The following is a 7,500-nucleotide window of genomic DNA, read 5'->3' as shown; positions in this document are numbered from 1 at the left end:
CTGTATTGTTATTTTTCTTTAATTAATGACACTGAGATCAACAAAATTAACTCAAACGGAGGGGGGGGGGGGGGGGTACACTGGTGTGTATAATAGCGTTAATTCGTTTTATTATTCATATCTTGGTTATTGTTTGATATCTTCTTCTCTCCCTATAATAATACTCTTTTTTCTTAGAAAAACAAAAATTAAATTAAAACAATTAAAACGAAAAAAAAAAAAATCTGTTACACTTATTCAGGTGATGGTATAAACGCTGGCCATACGAATGAAAAACGTTGACTGTACGTTGCATTTAGAAAAACGGAGTATGTGTAAGAAAGATTTTAGAGAGTGAGTAAAACCTGGGAATACGACACAGAGGTAAAATGTAAAGGGGAGGGTGTAATTTGGGTTGGTGATCCTGCCCATTTAGGCCCGTCCGTGAGACATTGATCATATGTGACTGCACGCTGTTTCTTAAACACTTGATTTCTGCGCAGCTTCATTGTTTTAAATCCTGTCATTAACTATACTAATCATACTTACCTGGTGCAGAGGGCACCCTGATCAAGTAGGGGGTCCCTCCAGGGCGAGGCCTTTCCATTGCACTCCGGATCGGCTGAACCCTGCGATCGCCCCAAATGCGGGCGACTCGGGCACGTAATTTTTAAGTGTGGGGGTCTGCGTTCGCGCTTACCCCTGGTACATCAATTTAGAATAAGAGAAAAACTATGCACTCCTGTAACAGTATTCATTTAATAATTCACAAATTTATATATCATTTTTTATGCATGATTTTAATTTACTGCATGCAGATACATGTCTTTTTTATTAATGCAGTTTGTTTTATTTCTTTCAATTTCATTTGTTTATCAATTTGATTTTTAGTTACATTAATTTCATTTTTTCATTGATATTTTTTGTTACTTTTATTTTTTTAATTGTTCCTGTTGAGGATTGTGTGTGTTTTAAATTCTGACTGACTTTTTGAAAGAAGTGTATTTATTTATTCATTATGTTGTTCAATTTTCTTTAATACGTTTTTTACCATGACACAAGTTAGAAGGAGTTATGTCCCTTTGACCGTAACCTATTGTTTACGTAATGCCCACTGTGACGTTGTGTTCGTAACAACAAAAGCGTAGATATCGTCATCCGGTCGTCAGAGAAGCCTGTGAATCCATTTTTCGTGTGCATTTTCAATATTCATTGTGAGGAATTGATTGGAATTTTTGTGAATTTTCAAAGTGGATATCAATTTTATACAGCGTATATAGCAGTGTTTGCTAGTGGTGCATTGGATTACGTTCAAGTTGGAAAATAATTCTCTGCAAGTTGATTTGCACTAGAACTTAGAAGACAAATTATTGGAAGGTTAGTGAATTTTCTAGTTTTATATTTTTATTTGTTTCAACAATTAGCGTCGTGAAAGCCCTTATCCATTCTGCATAGTGACATACCCACTCAACGGCCATTTTTTGAGCACCGGAGTGTTGCTTGGTTGTATACCATATAAAATACATATTTCGCCAAAACTGCTTGATATGAAATATGACAACATTACAAATATTACTAATTTTTTTAAAGTTATTAATAATATGAAAATGACCCTACTCCACCCATCCCCTCCCCTTAAAAAATTATTTTTTTCAACCCGTTAATTTTTTTATACAATTATCTTTTATGATTTTTTTTAACAGTATACACGTGTGCACATGTGTATGTCACATACACATGTAGGTAGCAGTTACCTTTCTTGTTACGCAATATTATCGTCTCTCCAGGTGTTTACAGTATGCAAAAATTAAAAAGGGCTATTTCATAATATTCTCCGAATCATTGTATTTATATGCCACAATTATTTTATTACATTGTACTTGCTTTTCGGCAGTACATATATTAAAATTGGAACGATACAGAGAAGATTAGCATGGCCCCTGCGCAAGGATGACACGCAAATTCGTGAAGCGTTCCATATTTTTCTTTTTCTAATTTTTCCACTGAAATTTAAAAAAAGATACATATTTTTAAATTTTATTTATTTTTACTTTTTTCACTTTTCTTGATTGTATTTCGACTTTAAAATGAATTTGCTATACTTTATTTCAATTCTTTGAAACCAAACGCGGCGTTTGGTCGATAAAAGAGAATGAGATCGAAATTGGAAGGAAATTGGAAGAAATTGGAACGAGGGCGATATCTGATTGGTCGAACATTTTGGGACTCACCGCTAAGATTCTGAAGCAAGCATGCGAATGGAAGACGCGCAAATTTGTACAGCATTCCATATACTCTTCCTGTATTGTTATTTTTCTTTAATTAATGACACTGAGATCAACAAAATTAACTCAAACGGAGGGGGGGGGGGGGGGGTACAACTGGTGTGTATAATAGCGTTAATTCGTTTTATTATTCATATCTTGGTTATTGTTTGATATCTTCTTCTCTCCCTATATTAATACTCTTTTTTCTTAGAAAAACAAAAATTAAATTAAAACAATTAAAACGAAAAAAAAAAAATCTGTTACACTTATTCAGGTGATGGTATAAACGCTGGCCATACGAATGAAAAACGTTGACTGTACGTTGCATTTAGAAAAACGGAGTATGTGTAAGAAAGATTTTAGAGAGTGAGTAAAACCTGGGAATACGACACAGAGGTAAAATGTAAAGGGGAGGGTGTAATTTGGGTTGGTGATCCTGCCCATTTAGGCCCGTCCGTGAGACATTGATCATATGTGACTGCACTCTGTCTCTTAAACACTTGATTTCTGCGCAGCTTCATTGTTTTAAATCCTGTCATTAACTATACTAATCATACTTACCTGGTGCAGAGGGCACCCTGATCAAGTAGGGGGTCCCTCCAGGGCGAGGCCTTTCCATTGCACTCCGGATCGGCTGAACCCTGCGATCGCCCCAAATGCGGGCGACTCGGGCACGTAATTTTTAAGTGTGGGGGTCTGCGTTCGCGCTTACCCCTGGTACATCAATTTAGAATAAGAGAAAAACTATGCACTCCTGTAACAGTATTCATTTAATAATTCACAAATTTATATATCATTTTTTATGCATGATTTTAATTTACTGCATGCAGATACATGTCTTTTTTATTAATGCAGTTTGTTTTATTTCTTTCAATTTCATTTGTTTATCAATTTGATTTTTAGTTACATTAATTTCATTTTTTCATTGATATTTTTTGTTACTTTTATTTTTTTAATTGTTCCTGTTGAGGATTGTGTGTGTTTTAAATTCTGACTGACTTTTTGAAAGAAGTGTATTTATTTATTCATTATGTTGTTCAATTTTCTTTAATACGTTTTTTACCATGACACAAGTTAGAAGGAGTTATGTCCCTTTGACCGTAACCTATTGTTTACGTAATGCCCACTGTGACGTTGTGTTCGTAACAACAAAAGCGTAGATATCGTCATCCGGTCGTCAGAGAAGCCTGTGAATCCATTTTTCGTGTGCATTTTCAATATTCATTGTGAGGAATTGATTGGAATTTTTGTGAATTTTCAAAGTGGATATCAATTTTATACAGCGTATATAGCAGTGTTTGCTAGTGGTGCATTGGATTACGTTCAAGTTGGAAAATAATTCTCTGCAAGTTGATTTGCACTAGAACTTAGAAGACAAATTATTGGAAGGTTAGTGAATTTTCTAGTTTTATATTTTTATTTGTTTCAACAATTAGCGTCGTGAAAGCCCTTATCCATTCTGCATAGTGACATACCCACTCAACGGCCATTTTTTGAGCACCGGAGTGTTGCTTGGTTGTATACCATATAAAATACATATTTCGCCAAAACTGCTTGATATGAAATATGACAACATTACAAATATTACTAATTTTTTTAAAGTTATTAATAATATGAAAATGACCCTACTCCACCCATCCCCTCCCCTTAAAAAATTATTTTTTTCAACCCGTTAATTTTTTTATACAATTATCTTTTATGATTTTTTTTTTAACAGTATACACGTGTGCACATGTGTATGTCACATACACATGTAGGTAGCAGTTACCTTTCTTGTTACGCAATATTATCGTCTCTCCAGGTGTTTACAGTATGCAAAAATTAAAAAGGGCTATTTCATAATATTCTCCGAATCATTGTATTTATATGCCACAATTATTTTATTACATTGTACTTGCTTTTCGGCAGTACATATATTAAAATTGGAACGATACAGAGAAGATTAGCATGGCCCCTGCGCAAGGATGACACGCAAATTCGTGAAGCGTTCCATATTTTTCTTTTTCTAATTTTTCCACTGAAATTTAAAAAAAAAATACATATTTTTAAATTTTATTTATTTTTACTTTTTTCACTTTTCTTGATTGTATTTCGACTTTAAAATGAATTTGCTATACTTTATTTCAATTCTTTGAAACCAAACGCGGCGTTTGGTCGATAAAAGAGAATGAGATCGAAATTGGAAGGAAATTGGAAGAAATTGGAACGAGGGCGATATCTGATTGGTCGAACATTTTGGGACTCACCGCTAAGATTCTGAAGCAAGCATGCGAATGGAAGACGCGCAAATTTGTACAGCATTCCATATACTCTTCCTGTATTGTTATTTTTCTTTAATTAATGACACTGAGATCAACAAAATTAACTCAAACGGAGGGGGGGGGGGGGGGGGGGGGGTACACTGGTGTGTATAATAGCGTTAATTCGTTTTATTATTCATATCTTGGTTATTGTTTGATATCTTCTTCTCTCCCTATATTAATACTCTTTTTTCTTAGAAAAACAAAAATTAAATTAAAACAATTAAAACGAAAAAAAAAAATCTGTTACACTTATTCAGGTGATGGTATAAACGCTGGCCATACGAATGAAAAACGTTGACTGTACGTTGCATTTAGAAAAACGGAGTATGTGTAAGAAAGATTTTAGAGAGTGAGTAAAACCTGGGAATACGACACAGAGGTAAAATGTAAAGGGGAGGGTGTAATTTGGGTTGGTGATCCTGCCCATTTAGGCCCGTCCGTGAGACATTGATCATATGTGACTGCACTCTGTCTCTTAAACACTTGATTTCTGCGCAGCTTCATTGTTTTAAATCCTGTCATTAACTATACTAATCATACTTACCTGGTGCAGAGGGCACCCTGATCAAGTAGGGGGTCCCTCCAGGGCGAGGCCTTTCCATTGCACTCCGGATCGGCTGAACCCTGCGATCGCCCCAAATGCGGGCGACTCGGGCACGTAATTTTTAAGTGTGGGGGTCTGCGTTCGCGCTTACCCCTGGTACATCAATTTAGAATAAGAGAAAAACTATGCACTCCTGTAACAGTATTCATTTAATAATTCACAAATTTATATATCATTTTTTATGCATGATTTTAATTTACTGCATGCAGATACATGTCTTTTTTATTAATGCAGTTTGTTTTATTTCTTTCAATTTCATTTGTTTATCAATTTGATTTTTAGTTACATTAATTTCATTTTTTCATTGATATTTTTTGTTACTTTTATTTTTTTAATTGTTCCTGTTGAGGATTGTGTGTGTTTTAAATTCTGACTGACTTTTTGAAAGAAGTGTATTTATTTATTCATTATGTTGTTCAATTTTCTTTAATACGTTTTTTACCATGACACAAGTTAGAAGGAGTTATGTCCCTTTGACCGTAACCTATTGTTTACGTAATGCCCACTGTGACGTTGTGTTCGTAACAACAAAAGCGTAGATATCGTCATCCGGTCGTCAGAGAAGCCTGTGAATCCATTTTTCGTGTGCATTTTCAATATTCATTGTGAGGAATTGATTGGAATTTTTGTGAATTTTCAAAGTGGATATCAATTTTATACAGCGTATATAGCAGTGTTTGCTAGTGGTGCATTGGATTACGTTCAAGTTGGAAAATAATTCTCTGCAAGTTGATTTGCACTAGAACTTAGAAGACAAATTATTGGAAGGTTAGTGAATTTTCTAGTTTTATATTTTTATTTGTTTCAACAATTAGCGTCGTGAAAGCCCTTATCCATTCTGCATAGTGACATACCCACTCAACGGCCATTTTTTGAGCACCGGAGTGTTGCTTGGTTGTATACCATATAAAATACATATTTCGCCAAAACTGCTTGATATGAAATATGACAACATTACAAATATTACTAATTTTTTTAAAGTTATTAATAATATGAAAATGACCCTACTCCACCCATCCCCTCCCCTTAAAAAATTATTTTTTTCAACCCGTTAATTTTTTTATACAATTATCTTTTATGATTTTTTTTTTAACAGTATACACGTGTGCACATGTGTATGTCACATACACATGTAGGTAGCAGTTACCTTTCTTGTTACGCAATATTATCGTCTCTCCAGGTGTTTACAGTATGCAAAAATTAAAAAGGGCTATTTCATAATATTCTCCGAATCATTGTATTTATATGCCACAATTATTTTATTACATTGTACTTGCTTTTCGGCAGTACATATATTAAAATTGGAACGATACAGAGAAGATTAGCATGGCCCCTGCGCAAGGATGACACGCAAATTCGTGAAGCGTTCCATATTTTTCTTTTTCTAATTTTTCAACTGAAATTTAAAAAAAGAGACATATTTTTAAATTTTATTTATTTTTACTTTTTTCACTTTTCTTGATTGTATTTCGACTTTAAAATGAATTTGCTATACTTTATTTCAATTCTTTGAAACCAAACGCGGCGTTTGGTCGATAAAAGAGAATGAGATCGAAATTGGAAGGAAATTGGAAGAAATTGGAACGAGGGCGATATCTGATTGGTCGAACATTTTGGGACTCACCGCTAAGATTCTGAAGCAAGCATGCGAATGGAAGACGCGCAAATTTGTACAGCATTCCATATACTCTTCCTGTATTGTTATTTTTCTTTAATTAATGACACTGAGATCAACAAAATTAACTCAAACGGAGGGGGGGGGGGGGGGGGGTACACTGGTGTGTATAATAGCGTTAATTCGTTTTATTATTCATATCTTGGTTATTGTTTGATATCTTCTTCTCTCCCTATATTAATACTCTTTTTTCTTAGAAAAACAAAAATTAAATTAAAACAATTAAAACAAAAAAAAAAAAATCTGTTACACTTATTCAGGTGATGGTATAAACGCTGGCCATACGAATGAAAAACGTTGACTGTACGTTGCATTTAGAAAAACGGAGTATGTGTAAGAAAGATTTTAGAGAGTGAGTAAAACCTGGGAATACGACACAGAGGTAAAATGTAAAGGGGAGGGTGTAATTTGGGTTGGTGATCCTGCCCATTTAGGCCCGTCCGTGAGACATTGATCATATGTGACTGCACTCTGTCTCTTAAACACTTGATTTCTGCGCAGCTTCATTGTTTTAAATCCTGTCATTAACTATACTAATCATACTTACCTGGTGCAGAGGGCACCCTGATCAAGTAGGGGGTCCCTCCAGGGCGAGGCCTTTCCATTGCACTCCGGATCGGCTGAACCCTGCGATCGCCCCAAATGCGGGCGACTCGGGCACGTAATTTTTAA

At 34.7% G+C, this 7,500-nt stretch overlaps 6 non-coding genes and 1 pseudogene across 6 annotated transcripts; all 7 read left to right on the top strand.

Annotated features, from left to right (window-relative positions):
* The first annotated feature begins 520 nt into the window (after positions 1-520).
* LOC134252117 (U1 spliceosomal RNA) lies at positions 521-684 on the top strand. The gene has a single exon (XR_009988905.1). It is a non-coding gene; the product is annotated as a U1 spliceosomal RNA (small nuclear RNA).
* Positions 685-1,855: 1,171 nt separating this feature from the next.
* On the top strand, positions 1,856-1,964 carry LOC134252114 (U6 spliceosomal RNA). Its single transcript, XR_009988902.1, has one exon. It is a non-coding gene; the product is annotated as a U6 spliceosomal RNA (small nuclear RNA).
* An 835-nt stretch (positions 1,965-2,799) lies between these two features.
* LOC134252116 (U1 spliceosomal RNA) lies at positions 2,800-2,963 on the top strand. The gene has a single exon (XR_009988904.1). It is a non-coding gene; the product is annotated as a U1 spliceosomal RNA (small nuclear RNA).
* Positions 2,964-4,136: 1,173 nt separating this feature from the next.
* LOC134252113 (U6 spliceosomal RNA) lies at positions 4,137-4,245 on the top strand. The gene has a single exon (XR_009988901.1). It is a non-coding gene; the product is annotated as a U6 spliceosomal RNA (small nuclear RNA).
* An 840-nt stretch (positions 4,246-5,085) lies between these two features.
* Positions 5,086-5,249, top strand: LOC134252112 (U1 spliceosomal RNA). The gene has a single exon (XR_009988900.1). It is a non-coding gene; the product is annotated as a U1 spliceosomal RNA (small nuclear RNA).
* A 1,173-nt stretch (positions 5,250-6,422) lies between these two features.
* LOC134252119 (U6 spliceosomal RNA) lies at positions 6,423-6,531 on the top strand. Its single transcript, XR_009988906.1, has one exon. It is a non-coding gene; the product is annotated as a U6 spliceosomal RNA (small nuclear RNA).
* Positions 6,532-7,367: 836 nt separating this feature from the next.
* On the top strand, positions 7,368-7,500 carry LOC134252118 (U1 spliceosomal RNA; annotated as a pseudogene; the record flags this gene model as incomplete).

Source organism: Saccostrea cucullata, unplaced genomic scaffold (genome assembly GCF_032062105.1).
Source record: "Saccostrea cucullata isolate Sc308-1 unplaced genomic scaffold, CSIRO_AGI_Scuc_v1 ctg17676, whole genome shotgun sequence".
NCBI lineage: Eukaryota > Metazoa > Mollusca > Bivalvia > Ostreida > Ostreidae > Saccostrea > Saccostrea cuccullata.
The sequence above is the reverse complement of the archived record's forward strand: the minus strand, read 5'-3'. Positions and strand labels throughout refer to the sequence as shown.